The 26,555-nt window shown below is 35.2% G+C and overlaps 1 long non-coding RNA gene across 1 annotated transcript in view; it reads right to left on the bottom strand.

Annotated features, from left to right (window-relative positions):
- LOC148757627 (uncharacterized) overlaps positions 1-26,555 on the bottom strand; it is a 329,614-nt gene that overhangs the window by 138,345 nt on the left and 164,714 nt on the right. The window contains exon 4 of the long non-coding RNA XR_016021683.1: positions 19,220-19,283. This is a non-coding gene — a long non-coding RNA (uncharacterized LOC148757627). The remainder of the gene's footprint in view (positions 1-19,219; positions 19,284-26,555) is intronic.

Below are 26,555 nucleotides of genomic sequence, written 5' to 3'. Positions count from 1 at the left end.
TATTATTATTCATCTTTTCTCCTAAATCACACTACTATTGAGGAATTTTATGTTTGATTTCAAACAAGTCAGTGAAAAATGTAATATATTAATATGTCCACGTGCCTGTTAAAATTGGGAGGGGAACACATGGTAAAATTTCTACTCATTTAAAAAAGATAATTATTTTTACATGAGTATGATATATGGGTATAGCTTTAGATTTGGACACAATAACAGATGCTTCCACATTAAAATATGCTCCTTGTGTGAAAAGATTTGCCATTTAATGATGTGGGATAGAGAGAAAGGATACTGATAATGTTATAAATAAAAAGATGATCTCTTCTTTATAGCAACAAATACCAACAGCTTAAAAATTAAACAATTCTGAAAGGAGGATTTTAAAGGATCTGAAAGCAAAATGCCAAGTAATTTGGGATTCTGCAACTGCTTTTATACACTTTAGGTCATCAGTTCATTACCTTTGAAATGGGAACAGTATATAAACTTCTCTGCTTTATTCTCTAAGGAGATACAGGAACTGCCACAAGGGAACAGAGAACTAAAGGCAAACTTTAGGGGAAGTAATTCTTCAGGCTTATTAAGGGAGCATTCTAAATGTGATTTATCTGCTTAGAATCAAGTTCATTGTACAGGAACATTTTATAGTATATACACTTATGCGACAAATCAAATATATTAAGGTATTGCAATTTTTAAAAATGGAATCCAAATGTTAAGAGCACAGTTCAGCAACAAGGCCTGAGAAGATGTCTTCTCTAGCAGAGGTCCTGCTACACAAACTGTAGCTATTGGGTCCATCCTGTATCTTGTTTGGGTTTCATTTTGTTACACTCACAAATGAGTAGTATGCTATCTTCACTAGCTAGCTGAGAATCAAAATGAGACAACTACAATAAGGTTTTAAAGATTTCAAATAAGGTCTACATGGAAGAGTTTTATAATGTATTAAAAATCAAATTATTATGAAAATATTAGCAGGATAAAACTGAGATGTCTTACACATAGGTTACATCTGACCCATGGATACTGAGACTAGAGATAATTAGCCTGCATTTTATCTTCAGAAATCTTAAACATAACTATAATTATCTATCATAAATATTCAGTTTCCTTCTTTCTTTTTCTCCTATTTGTCCCTGTTTCCTACTGGAGGAAAATTATAACAGGTATAGATGGCTTTAATTTTACTCAGGTGTTTCAAAAAATTATAGTTTGAAGAAAATAACCAGAATTAATTACATAAAATGTGGATGGGACTTCTGTTGCTTTAGAGAGCATGAGGCAAGCATGTCTCAGAGAATGCAAAGAAAAGGAGCTTACTGCCAACCAAATCAGCCCTCTTTAGCCTCGTCTTCCTCCTATTCTTACAAAACTCAGCGCCATGTGTCCTTATAGAAAATTCAGAATATGTAATTACTTACATTTTTACTAAAACAAACATGGCTGATTTGATTAATGTAAACAGAAACACTAGATGTTACATAATAGTAGCATTTGCTTGTACATTGTAAAATACACACTTTTTGTCAGTGAAGATAAACATGTTAAATGGATCAAAATGCAACAATACTTAAGATTAAAGAAAGACAATCATGTAAGTTTACAAGGAGAAATTGGTGGTACCGCCATCATAACCCAATCCAGAAATGACTAAAGATTATTTTTGAGTATGGCAAGAGATATCTTTGACCTCAGGAGCCTGCCGTGTAAACACCGTGATTGAAACAAGAATCGTTTTATTCGGTGATCAAAATAGGTTTCCATAATGTTAGTTCTTAATTAAATGGCCTGCAGAATAGATCTGTACTGTCACCAGGTTGTCAGTGTTTTGGTTAAGAGGAGACGGTATTTCATTAAATACCCAAGATTAATCTCGCCATCATGTTGCGTCTGATGTTGAAGCGCTTACACTAATCATCCCCTTAGAGCTGACATGCCCATAGGACTGCTTTGAAAGGATGTGCGAGGAAAGAGATTTGTTTCTCCTGATAGGTTTTGCAACTCTTCACAGATTGCCTGCTCCTTCTTCCGAATAGCATACATGACTCGAAAGTTGACTCTCTATTATCCCTGCACAGAACTGTCCAGGACACATAGTCTGCCTTTAGTTCTCTGCTCCCTTTGTGGTAGGGTCCTGTATCTGCTTAGAACTCATGACAGCAGCCACCTAATGACTACTTGGTGAGAGCACGAAAACATGTGACTGTGCTTAGATATACCTGAGTCTCAGGATCTGTCTGCTTTTTGCCTTTAATTTTGTCAAGTTACTTACACCCATCTACTAAATTACATAACTTGTAAAATTATTCAGAGGGTTAAGTGAGACACTCCATACATTTGGAGCATAGGAAATGGTCATTAAAAGGCAGCTTTTATAAGAAATTGTCTTAGGCTGCTCTTGTGGATTTGTTGTCCTGCTGTGGTTCCTTGCTACTCAGAGAAGTTTATGGTCATGAATTTTTGCGAGTCCTCGGAATTTCATGAACTCATCACACACCAAAAGCACTCTCTTATTCTAATCAACCAATGGGAAAGGGTTAAAAACATGATTCCCAGGTAATCCAAATGTAATTCAATAGCTTCTTTCTGTAGATAATTCCCTCACTTTGTTAGATAAACAGACATCTTTGGTTTCTGGTTTGCTTGGTGTGTGCCAAGGAACATGCCTGAGGCTGTGAGTAGTACCTCATTTCATTCAACCCAAGAAACAACTCTGAAAGGGGGTATCATTTTCCTCTTTACAAAGGAGGAATAGAGATTCACAGAGGCTAAGTGATTGCCCCAATTCACCCAACTGGTGAGCAGTGTATCCAATACTGAGACTCAAGTTCGTAACAATTGGTATCCCTTGAATAAAAGATTAAAATGATCAATATGGCAGACTCCTAGAGCTGTTACATGTCTACATTGTAGGACAGTGGAGAATTTGAACACCTATAGTGGAGAATTTGAACACCTACAGACCTAACTCAGACCCAAACTGTGGTCTGAGTTAGAAGGTAAGCAAGAGTTTTTATAGCTGGGTAACCCATAACATCTTTTATGTATTTTAATACTAATATATTCATTTTAATAGCACATCAAATTCATGATGTCACAGTACCACTTAGGACTAGGCTAAATAAAAAAGGATATAACTTAATTAAATAAAGAATAGTACAGGTGATCAATAAATTTTACAAAGTCTTGAAGGTAGTATAGAAATTTCTAATATTGAGAATTACTTCCCCAATCCACTCTGTACAGTACTAGGGTAAGCATAAGCAGAAATGTTTTGTAGCAAATTTGGTTTTACATTTTTGATTCTCTTTCCTAATTGTGTAGTAAAAGAAACACTGTTCAAGATCAGAGGGTGACAGAATTCCTCCCTTTCTTTCTCACGAAAAACTTGTGTTTTTCTCGCGAAAAACTTGTCTCCTGTTTTTATCAGCCTCATCTAATGATGCTATTCCTTTAAGATATCTTAATTTGAACTGATAGCCTCTTAGGCATGGGATCCTACATATTATTCAAAGAAAAAGGTCAACTTATTTATGTAACGTTTCACCTATAGAAACAAAATTAACATCCCATCATCTCTCTTCTCATGGGCTCAGAAAACACTACCATTTTATGACTTCCGCTACTGTGGTAGAGTTACTTCCTGTACTGTGACTTCCCGTAGTGTGTCAGGTCTCTCCTGCAAATCCTGTGCTCCTTGTTGAAAGCTTTTTCAGAGCCAACATTATCGTTTTTTACTATTTTATTTTTCAGTCCTTATACAGTGCCTCACACACAGCAAGATTCTTATCGGAAGAAAAGGAGAAGATTCCAGGTCAGTTACAGTGTCCTTGATACTCAGGCTTGTCTTGGGGTGGAACGAGTCTTTAGTATAAAAATCATGAACAAGAGGAGGAAGAAACAAGAGATAAATTCATGAGTGAGTCAATGTCAAGGCCAAGCAGTTTTGTCTGTATGGAAGAGTTTTGAAGATGGGAAAATATAAAGCAATAGGGAGAAAAACGGGGAATGCATGCCAGGAAAAAAGGTCTAGAAGAGCAGATAGCAAAAGGGACCTGAGCTGGGAATATAGTCCCAAATGTGTTCTGTTAGAAATATGCATCTTCACATTGTATCCATGATGGAGCTGTTAAGTGGTGCTCCAACATTCTGACATCATAGATGTTTCCTGAAGTGAATTTGTCTGGCATACTCAATTTCATTAATGTGTACACAGCAAGGAGGCAATCTTGCCTGGTGATTTATGGGCTGGACGGAAGGGTTGTGAGTACCAACACACAGTTTTGATTATATGCTAAAGACTGTGTCATTTACCCCATTAATAAGATGTGAGAAAGAAGCAACAAAAGATATATATCATTCCAATTATTTCCAGACAGACTTCTTGTTGGCTCTACTCCCGATGGAGACAATGAGTAAAGGATTAGTCAAGTGAGGTCACACAGTAGGCTGTCTAAACCAGGAATTGAGAGCTAGAGTCTTGATAGTAGAAAGCATTGTGGCCTCAGATTGTATAAATAAAACAAGTTTGGGATTTTTCCAATACTAGAAAGCTTCTATTCTCACTTATTGGACTTTTATAGTCCATTGAAGTCAAGATAACAATAACAACACAACAACGTTGCACTGCACTGGAGAAGCCTCCTAATTTGATTTTTAATGTCAGTTAAGAAATAAAAAGGCATTCCAATAGTGATATTATTGTGTGTGGTTCTGTAGTGGGCAGTGCTTTACTGCACAGAGCAAATTCTGAACTGAGCTTGTGAGCAGGCTTTTTTTGTTTTTTCCTCCTAGGATTTAGCATGTTGTCTTTTGCTAAGTGTCACTTGTAGGACATGCCCGTGAAACAACCTAGCAAACCAACAGAGAAATTCACTTCAGACTTAGCCTCACAGCTAAAGGTACCCCTGAACATGAACCTTTAAGCAGACTCTGAAGCTTGATGACAGAGGAACATAGTTCGCTCACCTTATAAAGCTATGTTTGACTTCCTTATTCATTTTTCTAATTTACTTTCATCACTTAAAATGATGCAATTTAAGTAGAAGAACTTGATTACAGTGCACTCATCCTTTGAGAAAACCTTTAGCCACTTTTGGCTCTCTTATCCTTTAAACATTGGCTACACAGACATGCTGTACTCAGAACGGACATTTTCGAAAGCCCTTCCTTATTCTTTTGAATTTCCCTGTATAACATCTACCACTTTTCAATGTGCTTCAAATTCACTGTTTCATGTTGTCCTCACGATAATCTGGGGTGTAACCAGAGGATTTATGGTAATATCCATTCTATTGATGAGGAAACTGAGGTTCCATGAGGTTGACCGGCTGGTTACTGTCAAAGGTAGGTTTTGAACCAAAACAATTTCACTTCTTGTCCATTACTCATACCCTTTGTCTTCTGTGCATCAATAGACATAAGAAGCTAATAATGAACTATATAAAGACAAATTAAATTCATCTGGCATTTTGGAAAGCTTTAGTGATCATCAATAGAATAAAACCAATTTATTTGGTATCCTCTATGGGTCAAGCAGTGTGGACACTGCCCTTATATCTGACAAGGAGTCATGGGTTTTCCTGACCCGGATAGCATTTTATGTAACTACCTAGTGTTGGTGTTCTATATCACAGTATGATAGGTGATGTACGTTCAGGTAACGTGGCAGGCTTGGGTTTACGCTTTCTCATTGATCGCTCTGTTTGAAACCCTAGGCAGTGTGAGTGTCTTACTTCAACGCTACTTTCTTGGTAGAATGAGAATTGCAGGTTAAACACTGTCCCTGAAAGACACATGGCAACTCAGAGCTTCAGAACGCAGCCTTATTTGGAACCACAGTTTTTACAGACACAATTCGTTGAAAATCTTCATATAAAATCATACTGGGTTTAGGGATCACCCTAAATGCAATGACTGATGTCTGAATGAGAAGAGAACAGAAAGAGACACACAGAGATGGAGGCCATGTAAAGACAGATGCATAGATTAGCGTGGTGGAGCCACAAGCCAAGGAATGTGAGTATAGAAGCATCCAGAAGCTAGAAGAAGGGAAGGGAGGATTCTTCCTTAGAACCTCTGAAAGGAGCACAGACCTGCTAATACTTTGATTTTGGACTTGTGGGCTCAATTACTGTGAGAGAATAAATGTCTCTTGTTTTAAGCCACTGACTTTGTGGTAATTTGCTATGGTAGCCCCAGTAAACTAACACAGTGGTCCAAAACATTCTGGACAAGATAGCTCCTTTCTGGTTCCCGGTTCTATGTAGGGAGCTCAGGTCTAACCTACTATGATGCAGGAGATTCTACTCTTGGCCTTGTCTGGGCATTGAAAGTTCAAAGATAGACACATCTGGTCATGTGTTTCCATGGGTTGTTTCAACTTGACCTCACTCTCACGTACTACTTTAGGTTCCCCCTAATTGTGTCACCTGCCCATTTCATTTCTTTGGAGACAAGCAGTGTATTTCTCAACCTTGCCATATTCTACCCAGGATTTCTATGTGTGCATAAGCTAGACTGTAAGCTACAGGCAAACTTTCTGTCAGCACCTCCCACTCTGTCTTCCACTAAATACATATCCTGACTGGAGAACTCTAAGTTTAAAAAAACAAAAACAAAAACAAAAATCCCACTTTAGGCAAGGGGCAGAAATAACGCAGTTAATAGAGAAATGTGACAATCTTTTCTTAGAAGAAAATAAAAAAGGAGACTGTCTAAAAATCCTTTCCTCTTGGTGACTGACCTACACTTGTTTTTCTCTTCAATGAAATTTCATAATTTTCACAATGTCTTAAAATAAAACTAAAGCATATTTCGCAAAAGTACAGCTCATAGACCCCTAAAGAATGACCACGTTTTCCAAAGGCCTGAAGTACGCTTTAGGTGCCACTGTAACAGTGATGATTTAGAGTTAACATTCCTGCTATTTGTGTCTTTAGCATGTACTCTTTATAGGCTGTTAGATCATAAGTGTCATCAGTTCTTCTGCTTTTGGTTTTTTGACTAAAAATAGGAACTTCTTTGTGTTTTAATATTCCCTTCCTTTTTTCTTTCCCAACTCCCTTGTCTGTGGGAAGCCAATACAGTATTTGAATTAAACAGTATAAAGCAGCTGTGTTAATGAAAGCATTTGTTTTCATTTATTCTATGTGCACATACCTAAAGAATTATGCAACAGTTATACATTTATAAATCTAGAGAATGGATATCATAAACAAACACAGAAATAGACTCTAGTTAAAAACCAGGATTTGCAGTTAAAGGTATTACATACACTATCCAAAGAGACAGGAAATTCCAGGTAAATCTCTCTACCGTGAGATTTCTTACGGTAACAGGATATTACCACTTCCTATTAGTTTGACATAACTTTCTACTTAATATATTATACCTGAACTTCTTTGCCATTTGGAATATGCAATATTGAGTTTATTGATGCTAGTCAAACAAGTATGGCCTACTGAGGTATATGAGTTAGAATTTAAAAATGCCAGTTTAAAAATGATATGATATGGTCACATTCATTTAAGTTGTACAAAGGAGTTCGTGAAGTCCAATCTTTCACAATATTACTTGGAAAAAGATAAAATACACAGATAGTAGAACCAATGTTAATAATTTTGAATAGAACATATTCCAAATTTTTATCTCCCAAGATAACTTTTATTTTGATATTTAACAAAATTGAAAATGTTAAGTGAGAACTTCGTTTCAGCGAAAGAGCTTTAAAGTAAAAAAATACCATCCTTAGAGTAAGAGAAAGCAAACCAACTGAAAGACAATGAATTTTCTTGGACTCATCAGAAAACTGAGATGCTGGGCAAACTGCCACCCATACAGGTACAACTAGAGAGTCACAGCCAAGCTCAATGTCACTGCAAGCCACTGAAGTCATAACTGACAGAGAAACTTAAAGTTTGACAAATTGACAAATTGGTGCAGGCTGAGTGTGGACTAACACGAGAGTGAGAAACTCATGGAGTCTGAAGTCCAATAGAATCTCTACACTTTTGTGGGGTTTATCACAGTCAGCCCACCAGCTTCTTATAGGTAAGGATCCAAGAAAGACCAACTTGTGGCTCTAACCGAAAGCAAAAACTAATCATTATGAAATATAACCAGAGCATTCTCCATAAGAAAAGTCAATTCTCCAAGAGAAAATGAATGAATGAATGAATGAATGAATAAATAAATAAATAAATTAATTAATTAATTAATCCCTGAACCAATATCTTATCCTACCTTGTAGAAGGGTACCGTTGTCACTCCAGCCATGCTTGCCTTTCTGTCTCAGCAAAGAGAGGTAGAAATGCTATACCACTGCAGATACATTCATAAGTGCAGATGTCTGGACACACAGGCTCACTACAAGACTGACATTGAATTTTAACATTACAGATCACTCCACCTCACCACACCTACCACCACACCAACAAGACTCTTGTACAAAAAAGGCAGATCAAAACCTAGACAGTTGTAAGACACCAAGTCCATGTGAGGAAGAGCTCAGGTCCTTATTACTATATAACACTTGGCTTTCTAATTCTGGGATTGTATAAGCATTTAAAGTCCAGATATAGACATATCTGGACACACAGCTCACGTGACTTCTTTTGGCATCAACTCACTCACTCGTCCAAGTTTGAAGTTCTTCCTCCTTTGTAGTATCTGCCAATTCTCTCTCTCTCTCTCTCTCTCCCTCTCTCTCTCTCTCTCTCTTTCTCTCTCTCTTTTAGCCCAGCAATACATTTATACATTTTGTCATATTCTAGTAAAGCCAACTACAAAGGAAGCAAAAACAAGAACACTATAGGAAATCAAAGCCTAGTACCAACAGCTACAATAAACATTAGACAAAACTCAACTCCTAGCCAGGTTACCATGAAAGAAAAATTGATAATAAAAGAAACCGAATAGGAAATCCAACTGCGGGGTGATGCCAAGAGATATAACATGTGCCCAACAACTTTCCAAAATTAATCAGACACAAAAATTCAGATCTAGAAACCTGAGAAGATGCCCATTAGAATAAGTCACAAAGTAGCTACAGTTGGAGTATGTACTCATATTCAACCCTCAGAAAATGAAAGACAAAGAGAAAAACTTGAAAGAATCCAGGGTGAAGAGAGGGATCTTGTCTATAGAAAAACAAGGATAAGAGTTCCAACAGACTTCTCATCAGTAAACAAGGGAGCAAGAAAAGAGTAGATTGAAGTAGTTAACGTGATAAAAAAGAAAAAAAAAGAAAAAAGAAAAATGACCTAGATTTCTATGTCTAGTCAAACGTAAAAGAGAAATAAAGACTTTTGCACACAAAGATAGGGGCTTCAATGGCAGCAGACCTCCTTGCAAGGAATGTGAAAATAAGTTCTTCAGGGAAAAAGAAAATAAAGTAGGTTGAAAACCCAGATCTACGTAGAGAAAGGAAAACTGTTGGAGAAAAAACAAATGAAGCCAACACAAAATTATAGCTTTTTCTTCTTAATGAATCTAAAATATATCATATGTGTAAGTGAAATAAATAACAGTATTGTCATAAAAGATAGAAAGGAGTAACTGGGAATACTTTGTTATAAGGTTCCTACACTACGCATGAAATGGTATGGTGTTATCTGAAGGTGGACTTAAAAATCTTAAAAAAGTATATTGAAACTGTAGGAAAAACATGAAATTTTTTTTGCTATACTAAGAGAGGAAATAGAAAGAATTCATGTAAAATCCTCAACTAAAAACAGGAAAGCATAAAAAAGAAGGAAAAAAGGAAACAAAAAACCAACACAAGGAAGAGGAAATAGTTACAAACATGGGATACTTGTACATTAATCCATCTGTCAATAACCACTTTGAATGTGAAATATCTAAATATCCCAACTTAAAAATATTAAGAGACAAAACTAAAAGGATCTACAAAAAAGAATAGAGATAAAAAAGGTAAAGCACAATATGTTGTGTTAAGAAATCTATTTAAATATAAAGACTGATAGGTTAAAAACAAAGGGATGGGTAAAGATCACGCTACCACTAATGCATAGAGAGTTGGAGTAGCTAGCTATAGAACGTAGTTATAAAAAAAAAAAAAATCATCAGGGATAAGTAAGTGCTTTACTTAATGCTAAAGGGGCCAGTCTTCCAGAAAGACAGCAATTCTAAATGTGTGTGCACCTAACTATTAAGTGTCAAAATACGGACACAAAAAATGAAAGGAGAAACAAATTCACTATGTGGTTTGAGACTCAACACCCTTTCAGTAATAATAGATTAAGTAAGCAGACTATCAGTCAGCATACAGGTGACCCGACAGTGCTATTTACTTGATCTAATTGACCTTTAGAAAATACTCCACCTGGCAATAGAATACATATTCTAAGAAGAATAAGAAAACTCACATGGCACAATCACCAAACTAGACTACATCTTGGATATAAACACCCCCTTGCCCCCCCAAAATTTAAAAGAATACAAATCGTATAAAGTACGTTTTCAGACCACAATGTAATTAAACTATAAATCAGTAAAACAAAGACAGCTGGAAAATCCCCAAATATTTGGAAATCAAACACACTTCTAAATGTTTCATGTATCACAATAGAAGTCTCAAGAAAAGTTAGAAATTATTTTGAACTAAATGAAAAGAAAAATACAAGTTATTAAAATTTGTGGAATGCAGCAAAAGCAGTGCTTGAGTGGGAAATTTCTAGAATTAAATGCATATTTTATAAAATACAAAATGTTCCTAAATCAAAATTTAAGCTTCTACTTTAAGAAATTAGAAAAAGAAGACTAATATAAACCTAAAGCAAATAGAAGTACATAAATAAAAAAAGGAATAGAACATTAATCAATGAAATTAAAAATAAGAAAATAGGAAAAACATCAAAACTGGTTCTTTAAAAAGATAAATAAAATTGATAACACTCTAGCTAAACTAACCAACAAGAAAAGAGGAAAAAGCCAAATTACTAATGTTAGAAATGAAGGCAGGGTCATACTATAGCTCTCAAGGACATCCAACAGGATAACAAAACGTTAAGAGATCGAGTGTGTTCAATGGATCCCAGTTTTAGTCACACACTTCCAATGCGTACTCCAAGTGTTCCTTCACGCGAAATCAGGCATTGACAAGGAATTATGGAAGTGGTTTCGCAGGAGTCAATTCCAAATGGGTGATGGAGAACCTCCCAGAAGAAAAACATCCTAAAAGAGGCTGGAATGATGGTTTAAGTCAATGAAGTAACAATTGTAAGAGAAAAAAAACTAGTGTTTTGAGTACAGTTTACGTCCTATTATACAGGCCTTTATTTTTGGGATTTAGAAAAGGGAGAGAGGAAGTAGAATACAATGAAATAAGAAAAATAGGAAGAAGGAAGCCTGGTGAGAAGAGAAAACGAGAAATTATGAGTAAAGATACTATAGATCTATTTTGTTGAACTCCAGTCATTGGTGTATAAACAACATGCCCTAAGAATGTGCAGAGGGGAACATAAAGCAAGGGAATAATTATCTCTAAGACAACCATGTGGTTTTTATACCGCAAAGCAAAGAATGTCTGTGGGGGAGAAAGGAAATTGTAACTCATTCTCACAATATGGATGTTGATATGGATTAATGGATCACTTCAGCAGAAATGCTTTTATTTTTACCTCCCACTCTCTTCTCAACCACTGAAACCACTCTTGTCATTGTTGCCAACAACAGCCTCCATCTTGCCAAATCCAATATTTTAGTCTTGGTATTCATATCACTCCCTTCTGCAGAAGCAACTGATGAAATTGATCACAAACTCTTCTTTGCATGACTTTAGGGATATTATGTGTACTTTGATTTTATTCTATCTCTAACTATGTCTTCCCGACCTTCATTTGGTAATTTTCATACTTCCCCCTACATCCCCCCCTCCGCCCCCAATCTTTGGCCTAATATATCCAACGAGGTGTTCAATATATTTCTACTTGGATGTTTAATAAGAACCTCCAATTTAACAAGCCTGAAACAAAATGCTTTTTTCTCCCCACTATTGGCTTAATCACTGAGACTAAAACCATATATATATATATATATATATATATATATATACACAACCATATATATATACACACACATATATATACATATTATACATATATGTATATATATATACACATATGTGTATATATATGTGTGTGTAAACATATATATATATATATATATATATATATATATATATATATATATATATATGTATATATATATATTCCCCTTGCAGGCCATATCACTTGCAAATTCTGTCAACTCTACTTCTAAAATGGAACCAAAATTCAACCAATTCTTGCCACTTCTACTGGGTCATTCATGCCGAAGCCACATTATCTCTCCCTTGGTGGAGCAGTAGTCTTTTTACTGGTCTCCCTGCTTCCATTCTTGGTGACCAACTATATATTCCCCAAAGAATAGTAAGGTAATCTTTAGAACATAATAAGACTTTTCTCTGTCCAAAATTCTTCAGTAGGGTTTCTGGATCTGCATGTTAGGAGCTTGGAAGGTACCACTCCATCCAGATACAAAGTAAAAGCTGAACAGATTGAAAAGACAACTCATCATGGATGTGTAAGCAAGAGGAGGGCACAGGCCAAGCAACTACCCCCAAGAGTGGAAAGAAAGACTGGTGAATATATGTCACTATGGCTTACCAGAAAAGAAGAAATCACGATGAGAACCAATACCAGACTAGGGAAATTTTGTAATTAGCAAATAGCTGGAAGCTCAGTATGGACAATTCTGAGTGTTAAAAACTACAGGGGAACAAGACATAGGGGATGAATCAGGGCAACAAATAAAAAAACAATAATGGATAATTCACTTTAAATATCAAGTGTCTAAATGTACCATTTAAAAGTCTGAGATTGTTAGAGTAGATCTACTCAATAATCAAATATATATCCTACAAAAAACCCACTTTTAATATAAAGATACATGTAGATTCAAAGTAATGGGTTGAGGACAATTTACCATGCTAACGCTAATAAAAAGAAAGCAGGGGTAGCTATAGTAATTTCAGGAGAATGGATTTCAAAGCAAGGAAACTTATAAATGATAAATAAGGGCATTAAATAATGATAAAGGGATCAATTCTTCAAGAAGTCAGAATACTCTTTAATGTGTATACACCTAACAACACCATATTAAACACTGTGAGGCAAAAAATAATGGAATTGGAAAGAGAAATAAATGAATCCACTATCATAGTTGGAGAGTTCAACACCCCTCTATCAAAAATGGACCGATCTAAGCAGGCAGAATATTAATAAGGACAAAGCTGAACTTAAAAAAAAAAAATCAACTGGATATAATTGATACCAATAAACTACTTAATACAACAACAGCAGAATACACATTATTCTCAAGCTCACATGGCTCATTTACCAAGATAAACTACATTCTGGGACACAATATGCACTTTTAAAAAAGTATGAATTATACAATGTCTGATCTCAGACCACAATGGAATAACACTAGAAATCAATTACAGAAAGATAACTGGAAAACCCCAAAATATTTGAAGATTAAACAATACACTTCTAAATAGCAATGGTAAAAGAAAAACATCTCAAGAGAAATTAATGTGTGTATACACACACACATACACACACACACATATTTTAAACTAAATGAAAATGAAATGACAATTTACCAAAATGTGTAGGATGCAGCAAAAGCAATGCTTAGAGAGAAATTTATACCATTGAATACATGTATTACAAAACAAGAAATATCTAGAATCAATAATCTAAGTTTCCACCTTAGGGAACTAGAAAAAATTAAATTCAAAATCAGTCAAGGAAAAGAAATAATAAAAATTAGAGCAGAAATCAATGAAATTGAACATAAGAAATCAAAAGGAAAAACAATGAAACCAAAAGCTGGTTCTTTAAAAAGATCAATAAAACCAGTAAGCCTCTAGCCAGGGTTACAAAAACAAAACAAACAAACAAAAAAAGAAGAAATGACACAAATTACGAATATCATATATGAATGAGGGGTTATCACTACAGATCCCATGGAGATTAAATGAATAACAAAGGAATTCTATGAACAACTTTATGCCCACAAATTTAATAATCTAGATGAAATGGACCAATTCCTTGAAAGATGCAATCTGCAAAAACTCAAATAAGAAGAAATAAAAAACCTGGAAAGGCCTATGTCTTTTAAAGAAATTCAATTAATCTTTCACATATTTTCAACATAAAAAGATCAGGCCTAGATGTGTTCACTGGTTAATTCTACCAAACATTATGGAAGAAATTATACAAATTCTCTGCAACCTCTTTCAGAAGATAGAAGCAAATGGAATACTTCTTATATCATTCTATTAGGGCAGCATTATCTTATACCAAAACCAGATAAAGACATCACAGAAATGAAAACTATAGATTGATATCTCTCATTAACATAGATGCAAAAATCCTGAACAAAACATTAGCAAATCTAATTCAACAATGCATAAAAATAATTATATCCTACGACTAAATGGGATATATCCAATGTATGTGACCTGGTTCAACATTAGAAAATTAATATACTCCATCACTTCAACAGGTTAAAAGATAAAAATCACATGGCCATGCCATTATATGCAGAAAAAGCATTTGATAAAATCTAACAATAATTCAAGATAATAATTCTCAATAAATGAGGAATAGAGGAGAACTTCCTCAACTTGATAAAGAATATCTACAAGAAACAACAGCTAACATCATGCTTAATGGTGAGAAATTTAAAAAGTTTTTTCTCTAAGATCAGGGACAAGCAAGGATGTTCCATCTCACCAGTCCTTTTCAACTCTGTATTGTAGGTACTAGCTAATGCAATAAGACAAGGAAAGGAAATAAAAGGAATACAGATTGTGAAGGTAGAAATGAACTCCCACCCCCAACCCCCACAGATAACACAATAACCTGTAGAAAATCTAAAAGAATTGTCAAAAAAAAAAAAAAAAAGAAAGAAAAAAATCCTGGAACCAATAAGTTATTATAGCAAGGTTGTAAGCTCAAGGTTAAGATAAGAAATTTAATCACTTTTCTATGTACCAGCAATGAAGAAGTAGAATTTGAAATAAACCCACAACACCATTTACCTAAAATACCATTAGTACCTAAAAACTGAAATGCTTAGGTACAAACCTAACAAAATACATACAAAAACTATGTGAAAAAAACTATAAAAATGAATAAATGGAGAGAAAGTCCATGTTCATGGATATGAAAATGCAACACTGTCAAGATGTCAGTGCTTTCCAACTTGGTCTAGAGCAGGAATGTCCAAACTGCAGCCCACGGGCCAACTGCAGCTTGCAATCCATTGTTAATTGGCCTGCAGCAAATTGCAAAAATATATTTAGTTTACTTAAATAAACCAGGTGAGGCAACACGTACTTCACCTCGAGTGAGTGGCCCGGCTGTTTATGTTTTTACCACATATGGCCCTTGATGAAAACCATTGAAAAAAGTTTGGACACCCCTGGTCTAGAGGGTCAATGCAATCCAAATCAAAATCCCAGAAAGCTATTTTGTGAATATTGACAAACTGATTTTAAAGTTTCCCTTATGGAGAAGGAAAAGACCCAGGATAGTCAACACAGTATTGAAGGAGAAGAAAAATTTGGGAGGACGCACATTACCCAATTTCGAAACTTAATGTAAAGCTGCAGCAGTCGATACAGTATGATACTGGCAAAAGGACAAATCGATCAATGGCACATGACAGAGACCCCAGAAGCAGACCCACATACATATAACGAATTCATCTTTGACAAAGGAACGAAGGCAATACTACCGTGTTTCCCCGAAAATAAGACCTAACGGGAAAATAAGTCCTAGCATGATTTTTCAGGATGACATCCCCTGAACATTACGCCCAAATGCGTCTTTTGGAGTAAAAATTAATATAAGACCCGGTCTTATTTTCAGGGAAACACAGAGCCGAGAGTATCTTTTCACTTTTCCCTGGTGCGACACTGTCCTGGGGAGCTGTTCTGTCAAATGGTATTCGTTTATCTCTTAAAATTAAACAATAAATAAACAAGCAACCTCTTTTGACCTTTTTCTATGGTCACCCTGCTTCAAGGGGTCAGGGGTCCCCAGTGCAGGCACTTCTCCTAGATGGTGTGTCAGAACTGGTCCATACCATGTACGCATGTATGATATACACTATACATCAAATATGGAATCTTCTGTGCCTTCAGGCCTGTTCCCCAGATCTGTCCTCCAGAGGGTAAGCACGGGAGGTGGGAGTGACCCATTGCTTTTTATTATGCACAGACATGAAAACAATGAACACGGGTGAAATTCATAAAAACAAATAAAGTACGTACAAATAAGTAACACTGCATACCATCCTTCCACAGCTATATGGAATACTGTCCCCATGTTGTCATTACATAGTACAACGTTGTTTTGAAAAATTTGCTCTCAGATAAAAGACCTTATGTCAGCTAATAGTGAACACCAGAATTTACATGAGTACTAATAATATTCACCTTTTATTATTTTTAAATCTAGGTAAAATAATAATCCATGAGGTTTTCTAATATTTCTAAAAGTTTAGCCATGCAGTTTTTTTTAAGCAAAATTAACTCTAACAACTGATGAAGTGCTCACCACTAAAATATACTTAATATATCCACAAACTATTATGTTGTCATTTCTTTATGGCTATTCAGATTTGCATACACAGCACCAATGTTTTGGTTAACAGCACCAAGTGTTTCATATGTAAGACATTATTCACGGTATGTTTTCCTGCTATTTTGCATAGCATTAGTCTTTGTAAAAATAATGTTTTGGCCTCAGGAGGAATATTACAAATGAATGCACAGCAATATATTTTTGGTATAGAGCCAAGGTACTACGGTTTAATTTTTTTTTTAATCACCTTGACAGTTAAGTTGACAGAACTAAGGTGAAAGACAGAGAGAGGGGGGAAAGGAGGGAGGGAGGGAGGAAGAAAGGGGGGGAGAAAGCGGAAGAGCAATACAAATTATGGAGAACATGAATATTTTATTTTTCTTTTAAAATCTGAGAGTCAATTTGCTATTAGATATAAGAAAAGTAGCTGTTTTTATTTAATTACTTGCCCTTCTAAGTGGTATGTTTCTTTTATATAAACTACCTATAGATTAAAATTATAGCACAAGCTATAAAACGAATGTGGAAAATAAAGTGCTTTTTGTGAGATGATTCCACTTTTCTGATATATATTGTTGTGAGTCTAATAATTAGAACTACAGAATTCCAATTCTTTTTAGCTTGCCTTACTAACAAAATGCTGTCATTATCAGTAAAGAAATTATAAACTACTATATTTTATTTTTACCAGTCCCCAAACTGATAGGTGTATTTTTATTTATAAATATTTGCATTAACATGTATGAACAAGTTTCAGTACTATATAACTCTTCTCTATTAATAATTATCGTTCTATCCTACTATTTGTCATGTTTAGCTGTTCCCATATTCTCTGATAATTTGCCTGTGTTCAGTAATTATGGAATAATTCAATATACATATATATACATATACATATATATACATATACATATATATTGCAAGAACACATACGTACCAGGCCCAAAGGTCAAAATCCTTTAACTAAAGTAGCTCAAGTTTCAAACTATTTTAAATATGTCTAATTGTGCATATATACAGAAATCTGGCAAAATGATTCTTTCATAAAAAATGTAAATGTCTCAGATTCTTGGTGTATTTCAACAAGTAATGAGTAAGATTATGCTTTTGCTTTATATCAACATGACACAGGTGCATCGGCTTGTGGTAAAGATAAATTGTGCCTGAATGCATTTTTGTAAAATTTGCAGTAACCATTTCAACTTGCTTATGAAAGGATACTTTCCTAGAATGTATCCTTCTATACATTTGCATATATCCACAGAATGTATGATTTACCACCTTTCCCCAATACATTTACTGTATCTGCATTTTCTTTGGGTTCAGCTCTGCACCCAGTCTATTGCTTCCACGTGAAATGTATCGTTTGAACTCAATGGAAGCTCTGCATGTGGGAAAGACTCATGGTGTGTGGAGAGAGATTAGAATTGCAAATGTGGTTCCGAAACATCATAAAAACATACTTATTCAAAAATTTAAACAAGTAAGCTTAGAGTTGATATAAATGTATTCCAAAACCTCAAGCATGACTCGATGCTTTGTTTTGCTCCAGGTTATTATTTCTGATATCTTTAAAATATGAAATTATAAATGCCAGCAGCAACCTTGGTACGCTCTTACATCTTTACCTATGCGAGTACACATGCAGAAATACTTTAGTTCTGTCACCCATACCTCCACCCTGTTATCCTTGGAAATGTCTAAGCATTTCTTCTTGCATCCGTCAACGTTCCCTCTCTCCTGTTACATCCCGTCATTGCTCCTGTGCTGAGCATTCATTCCTCTGTAGGCCATGTTAACAGTGACCCCTCCATCTTGGCTGCTTCCTACAGAAAACCTCCTTGAAGACATCAGTAACCCCTAATACTGAAGCCTCTTCTCCCGTCTTCTTGGACCCACTGCAATCAGACGGTCCTCCCTACCCATCCATCCACTTGTCCTTATCAAGACCGCCAGCGACCTCCACACCAATAAATCCTCTATTAATTAACATTACTTGACCTAGTTGATCACCCACTCATCCTTGAAACACTCTCTTACTTGGCTCCCTGGTCTCTACATGTTGAACCCCAGGGCTCAGTCCTTAGTTCCCTTCTTTATTTCTACCCACATTTGTTCTCTGGAAAATCTCAGGCAGTCTTACAGCTTTAAACACTGCTTGACACACAGGATTCCCAGATGTTATTTCCAGCCCTAACCTCCTCCATGGACTCCAGATTCGGATAGCCGGCTCTCTAGGAGACATCTCAACTGAACAGCTCACAACCAAACCCTGTGTCTTCCTCTTAACCACGTCTTCACCGCCTTGCTCTTTTCTTGTTTATCCCACCTCAGGTAGAGACACAACAACGTTTTACCAAATGTTCCAGCCCCAAATCTTAAGAAACACGATTAGCTCATTTTCTCCAAGTCCTCATTCCATCCATGAACAAGATCAGAGCTCTACCTTCACAAGCGAACGACAAGAGAACAACTTCAAACCACCTCTAGGGCCACCACTCGGCTCCACATTACGCAGCTTGCTTGGTTTTCAACCATTGCCTACTCACCGTGCTTCCTGATTCCGTGACGGCCACCATTTTGTCTATTCTCCACACAGCTGTCAGAACAATCCTGTTAAGAAAAAAGAAAAAAAGCACTTCAAGCCTCTCATCAGAACCCTCCCCAGGATCCATTCAGCCACGTCCCTCTGAGTCCGGAGAGCCCACCCCTCCTTTCTTTGCACATTTCCTCCAGTCAGTCTAGCCCCCTGGCACGTTGACCATGATGGCAAGCCTCTATCCCAGGACTTTTGGACCTTCTATCCCCTCTGCCTGGAACAGTTTTCCCCGAGATATGCACATGGCTCCCTTCCTCATTTTTGTTTTTTTTTTTATGTATTTATATGTCACCTCCTCAGCAAGGCCTTTCTCGGTACCTTATTTAAATTTCACTCTCTCTTCTCCACAGCAAAATACCTCAACATTGTCCTTCCCTGTTTTGTCTTTCTTTAGCACTTACTTGTCACTATTTTCAATATATATGTATATGTATATATACTTAGATATGTGATTTAATGTATAATATATAATAAATACATAACATGGTATATGTACATCTTATACCTATAATTTGTATATCTTTTTAATTCATAGTCTCCCCACATCAGATTTGAGTTATATGAGAGCAGATGGAGATCTTTGTCCTTCTTATTCTTATCACAAAAACAGTGCCTGACACGATATAGTCTCAATAAGTACAGAGGGTGCCAGAAAAATGCATACACATTTTAAGAAAGGAAAACTATTAAAATTGTAATCTCAATATACACCAATAACAAAAGATGAATACAAGTCATGTTTGACGTCTGCAATTACAAGAGGTGCTCAAAGTGGTTACCATCAGCATCCAGACACTTCTGATTTCAGCAAACTACTGTGTGAACAACATTAACCAAAGTGTCCACTTGTATACATTTTTTGACACCCCGGGTATTTGTTGAATGAATGAAAGGCCTTCCAATTAGGTCAAATACCCAAATGGATAACTTTATTCTGTAAACTACTTGATTTGAAAACAACTGAGCAATAAAGAGGCTGTTTTCAACCATTTCATCTTTTCTTTTTGACAATATTTTGCTTGTTAGAAATAATCTTTTTGTTAACCTTATCCAAACAATTCTTGAAATTTAGTAAAAGCTATTATCCGATGTTATTGGAGCAGTAGCCAGTCAGTTTTAAAAAGGTCAATTAAGGCAGTAAAACATAAAAATGATACATATATACATTAAACACTGTGTTTTAATTGAAAACATACATATTTGCATTGATTTGTCAATCTTTTGATATAAGGCCAGTGTTTTCGTTTAGTATAGTTCCACATATTCTCATTTCTGAGCTGTCATTCTTGCATAAACTACCAATGATATATTAACTATGAGTACTACTACCAGTTTATTTAAAGTGGAACAAGAATTTAGAAAGATATAAAGTGATTTCAGTACTTTACGATATTTTCAGTCTTTCGTTGGTCTTTGTATCCACATCTAATTTGACAGTAATAATTTTTGAGTTACTGACCTTTGTGGAATTACCTAAAACCATTCAACTTAACTTTCAAACATCCAACTCTAATTTCATACTTATGTAACATAAGTCTATTAAAGATTCCATTAAATTATGTAATCACATAACCAGTAAAACTGTTATAAGAAAGAGAAAATATACAGCCCGCTTTCAGGAAGCATTAAGTTTCCGGTTGCCCGGACAAACAAGACATTACATAATGTGTTGTGAACTGGAAGTGCACCAAGACCAGGGGTCAGTGTGCAGAAAGGGACAGTAGAGGATGGTTGATAATCCAGTGAGTCTATTAGAAAGGACAGGTTAGTTGAACGACCATTTACTTAAAGGAATTAGCATGCACATCTTTATTATTTGACGGTGTATTTCTTTTTACCCTGTTAGAAAAACGAGAACCACAAGGTAGTGGACCATACAATAGGAAAAACATATTTCAGAGCTATGGCACTCTCTGCACAATGTTTGATGACTGAATGGTAGGACCAACCCTACAAACTATTCCAGAAATAGTTATTGACACACCAATGCCCCCTAAGAATTTATCTTTAAGTACTGACCTATCACTGGAATACCTCATTTACATATTCAACTATGTTTTTGACATTCTTCCTACATGATCTCTAACAGGTATATCAAAACTAATAAGGCCAAAACAGAACTTTTGCTTGTTCTTCTGTCCCAAACCTCCTGTCATAGGGGAGTCCTACTGATTTATCTCTTTATGTGCTTTTCTTATACCCACTCCGCAAACATCAATAACTCTATCCTCAAAATGGTCACAAACCTATTTATTTTCCTTATCTTCGTCATTACCAAGCTAGTGTAAGCCACCATCCCCTATAGCCTAATTTAATGCAATTGGCTTCTAGTAATCTTCTCCTCTTCTCTTTTTATGAGTAATAATTTAAAAATGTAAATGGGATTACGTTATTTCCCTAAGTCCTCTAATGGATTCCTATCACAATAAAACCCAACTCCTTACTAGACATAAAAAGCCTGTAAAAGTTGGCTCTTGATTCTCAAATCTCTTCTCCTCCCTCCATTGGCCATTCTGCTTCAGCCATTCGAACCTTCTATTACACAGATCGATATAGATACAGATATTTAATGTATGAATAAGGTATTCACTTTCTACTAAGAAACCAAGTCACTTTCTAATGTCAACCATCAAATGCCTATTCATTATATAAGAGACTCTAAATCTGAATGGGCAAGGTATTAGGATCATTAATTTAAATTGTTTTCTTAGTCTTGATGTCTTGATTTCAAAGGGACTATAACTCCGTAAGGGTCTATATTTCATGAGTCATGGAACAAAAATTGATTCTTCCGAATAGGGGCTCACCGGGAGATATAAAATGAAAACCTACCGGGGGATGTAATATAGTAGAGGGTGGGTTCAAAGTCATACTTAGGTAGAGAAACCATATAATTGATCGTCCTAACAAGAACATGAGAGATTGAAAGGGAAACCATTAAAAATCATACTGGTATAAACCAGCACTGTTATAGGCTGACCTGTCCTAGATTGCAACCTATGAGAGGGATCGCTATTCGACTATCGTTTGCAACAGAAATAATTCAAGTTTTAATTTCACTTATTTGTGCTATTTATTTGCTTTACATGTCCCCTCGTGTACTATCTGTGCATAGCCAGTTCCTTGGAAGAAGATGCAGTGAATCCCCGCGATTTAGACCCTGGTGGTCACAATAATCCAAACAAGAAAACTCCAAGGGGAAGCCGAATTTCCAAGGGAATAGAGCAAAAACTGACAGGGCAATTCACCTCCCCCACCCACGGACAGTATCTTTCCAATGGTAAATACAGTGTTTTTATTTTTAAAAATAAGGGTGATAACTCCTTCATAGCTCCATTGGGAATAACTGATGAAAACAAATCCATTACTAAAACTTAAATATCTGGATATTAAATGCTGAGACTTGAGTTTCAGTGCAAATGCCTTAATACCTGACAACATCTATAAAAAAAAAAATCACTGTACAATTAGAAAGCAGTATTATGTTATTACTTTATAGGTATACAAATCAACGTATATGCGAATATTCTCTGTATCATCTATGTAGACAGAAAATAATTTAAATTATATACTAAGTTTACCTTTGAGGTCATTGTCTTATGATTCAATGAGACCCGTGGTGCCAGATGTATGCAAAAAGAAAAGCCAGGAAAAGAGGGAAAGTCCTTTGGGAACTTAAGTATAGAGAATCCTCCCTACATGAAAATATAAACTTGACAGTGCTTCCTTCAATCTTTCTCAGTGTTTCTCAAAGTGTGGTTCAAGCGACATCCGCTATAACCATAAACGTCCTCTTTAAAAAAAGAGGTTCTCTGCTTCTGTGCAGTTCTGTTGAATCAGAATCTTCAAGGAGTAAATCTAGAAATCTGCATTTTTAACAAGCTACCCAGATTATTCCTATGCGAAGGAAGTTTAAAAAATTTGACCCAATCAGCCAGGTCCAAGGACTTAATACGCTTTATAACACAGAAGACATTTTGAAAAAAAGAAGTACAGAAAGCAGTGGTTTTCTCTATGAATGCAACTTGGAATGAAAAATACTTTCTAAGAATGATTTTTAATTTCTTTTCATTATATGAAAAGCTAGAAACTTTTCATTCAGCATGGGATAAGTAGGACCTAACAGAGGCTTGCATGGGATGATGGTAAGGAAAAAGGCATCAGTACAAAAGAATTTAAGCATTAAAAGATGAAATTTCATGGAATGGAAAGATATGAATTAAATATGCTAATGTATAAGTAACTGAATTTATTTTAATGAATGAAGCAACAGATATATGCATTTAATTATACTGTAACATAGGACATAAAAATTTGACAAAGAAGGATAAAAGAACAAATAGCACATTAATTTTTTTATTCACATCTTAGTTTTTGGATTGTATATTTTTCTAACATTTGAAGGAAAGCAACCATTTAGATTGCAAAATTAAAAAAAAGAAGAGATTGTCATGAAAATGGAACAGAAGACTAATAGACTGAAAATTCTTGGAGAAGAGATTTCAAACTTATAGGAATGGGAAAAAAAGGCAAGGAAAAGAATGAATCAACTAAAATGTGAGAGTTAATTCATATACACATGAGGCTTTACATGGAAAAATATAGTTAAAAAAGACATATGTTCATGAAAATATGGGGAAATTTTATACTTTGCATTGTTTATTTTCTAACTATACCATTCAGTATTAAGTTCCTAAATTGTTGCCTTGAACTTTTCTAATACTAAAGTAGAAAACATGCATTAGAGATTTTTGCATCTCCATATCAAACTCCTAAAGTATTTGTTCAAGAAATATTTTTTAAAAGCATCGAAGTGACGAAAATGAATTCCATATGGTATGCTTACATATGCTAAAAGCAAACTTTATTTTTCTAATCTAAGGAAACATCTGCACTTTATAACACATTTTTGGGTGTGTGCAATAGTCTGCTTTCCGTACAAAATGGTTAGGCCACCATTATGCTTTTTTTTTTTTTTTTTTTAATAGCAGGAATGTATTTCCAACTTTTTTTTTTTAATTATCCTAAAATTGATAGCTTGTTTTTTGTTCTTTTCATGTTTATGCCTAATTATTTTTCCAACAATACTTGAAGACCAGTATGTCTTAAGAGCTGCAGGGCAAAGGGAGGCTAGAGAAAATTAGCTGTCACCCACTGCCGAGGATTCTATGTTCTTATAATCAAAAAGTGCTGTGTTGATCATGCATGTAGGTCACGTCATTTCTATTACAAACTGGACATCTTACATATATTTTCCATGTTGATGAAGAAATCCAAATAAACATGCTTTTTTAAACATTACACAAAATTTCCCTTTTGTGCTATTTAAATGAGCAAATTATGATGAAATGTGAGGGAACCAAAGTACTGTCTTGACTAATTAAGCATTTTTCAATCTAATTTTATTTAGATAATTAACCTTCCATTTTGGTTAGTATTTTCTAATGAGAAATATACATATTTTTGTGCTAATGAAAATATATTTGTTTTAAAAAACATTTTCATTAATTGTCTTTTTTTTTCTTAAAGGAGATTAAACACTGCTACTGAGAAAATCTCTATACTTTATTTCATTTTAATATCACAGATACCCTTAAAATTTCAGTGAGTACAGGGAGGCTTATAAACTCAAGACTAGTGAGTTACAAAAATATGGTCTATGCTCCATACACAGAACAGAATGCATGGATCCAAGATGACTTCAAGCTTTTTGTCAATGTGGTTGCTTCCCTTTTGGTCTTTACACCAACACAGCTGACTGTTGTCTATAGTTGGTTCTTTAGAAAATATGTTGCTCAAATTTTAATTTGGTTTTGTATATGTCTGTTTAAAAAATTTTATTCCATTGTGTATATATACCAAATCTTTCTGCCATAAGAAAAAATAGTGCCATTTGTGACCAGATGGATGGATCTTGAGATTATTATGCTCAGCGAAATAAGTCAGACAGAAAAAGTCGAGAACCATATGACTTCACTGATATATGGGATATAAAATTGAAAACAACAAAGGAACAAGAGGACAAAGAAAGAAACAAAAATTCGTAGACACAGATAATAGTTTAGTGGTGACCAGAGGGTAAGGGGGGAGGAAGGGTGGTGGATGAAGGTAAAAGGGACCAAATATATGGTGATGGAAGGAGAACTGACTCTGGGTGGTGAATGCATAACATGATATATAGATGATGTATTACAGAATTGTACACCTGAAACCTATGTAACTTTATTAACCATTGTCACCCCAATAAACTTTAAAAATTTTTTTAAAAACTGTGGTTTTAGGCATTAAAGATTTCATCAGTTGATACAAAAATTGTAAATAACAATAACAAAATCAGAGTCTGAGGATTGTATCTGTGTCTGTATATGTAATAAAAAGTTCATTGATACCGATGTCTGTTCCTCTCTTTCTCTCTCTCTCTCTCTCTCTCTCTCTCTCTCTCTCTCTCTCTCTCTCTCTCCCTTTCACTTTCACACACACACACACACACACACACACACACACACACACACACACAATCTCAAATCTCACACATTATGCTAGGAGATGGGAGCCAATATGTCCAGGTATATCATAAGTGGTTAAGTCTTTCCACTCTATGTAGCGACCCTCACTCACGTTATGCCATTCTACCTTGAGGTTGTGGCAGTCACTTTAGGTGTGATAAAAATAGGCATCTATATTTAGCTAATTTTTGTAAGAGGAGAGGAAGGTAACATTTTATGTTGAAAAAAAAAAAAGCTATTTCCATGATACATTCATTCCTAGGCTATGAGTCATGGCACTGCATTTAATTGTTTCATGGACTTTGAAGATAGAATACTACATTTTCTTTTCCTGCTTATCACTTTAGCAGATTGCTAGTTTACTTTCCACTGATTAAAAATGGCTATTTCTTACACAACTTGCTTCTTATGGTGTCAGTTGATATTTAAAAGCAATAGGTAATCCATCTCCCTATCATAGTGTATATAATGTTTGAAAATTTTGCATGAGTTTTTTTCTAGGCAAAAACGTTCTCTCTTCACCATACCCTCTCACTTCCAGGCTTTGATATAATACTCAGCAGCTTTAAGAGAATAATCTGAATTCTGCAAGAGCACTTTCTCCACCAGTCTGCTAAAGAAACTACTGCCTGGTATCCACACTTTTCTCTTTACTTTTATAGTTTTCTAGGTTTAGGACTCATGACCGTAACCAAGAAAGAGCAGTAATATCATCCAGGACTACGGTCGTGGTGGATTTAGAACTAAATACACCAACTATCAGTATTCCTAACATCTGTG

This window comes from Rhinolophus sinicus, chromosome 7, assembly GCF_057876585.1.
Source record: "Rhinolophus sinicus isolate RSI-liver-muscle chromosome 7, RSI-T2T, whole genome shotgun sequence".
NCBI classification, from domain to species: Eukaryota; Metazoa; Chordata; class Mammalia; order Chiroptera; family Rhinolophidae; genus Rhinolophus; species Rhinolophus sinicus.
Note: the sequence above shows the minus strand (reverse complement) of the source record. Positions and strands in the feature narration are given on the sequence as shown.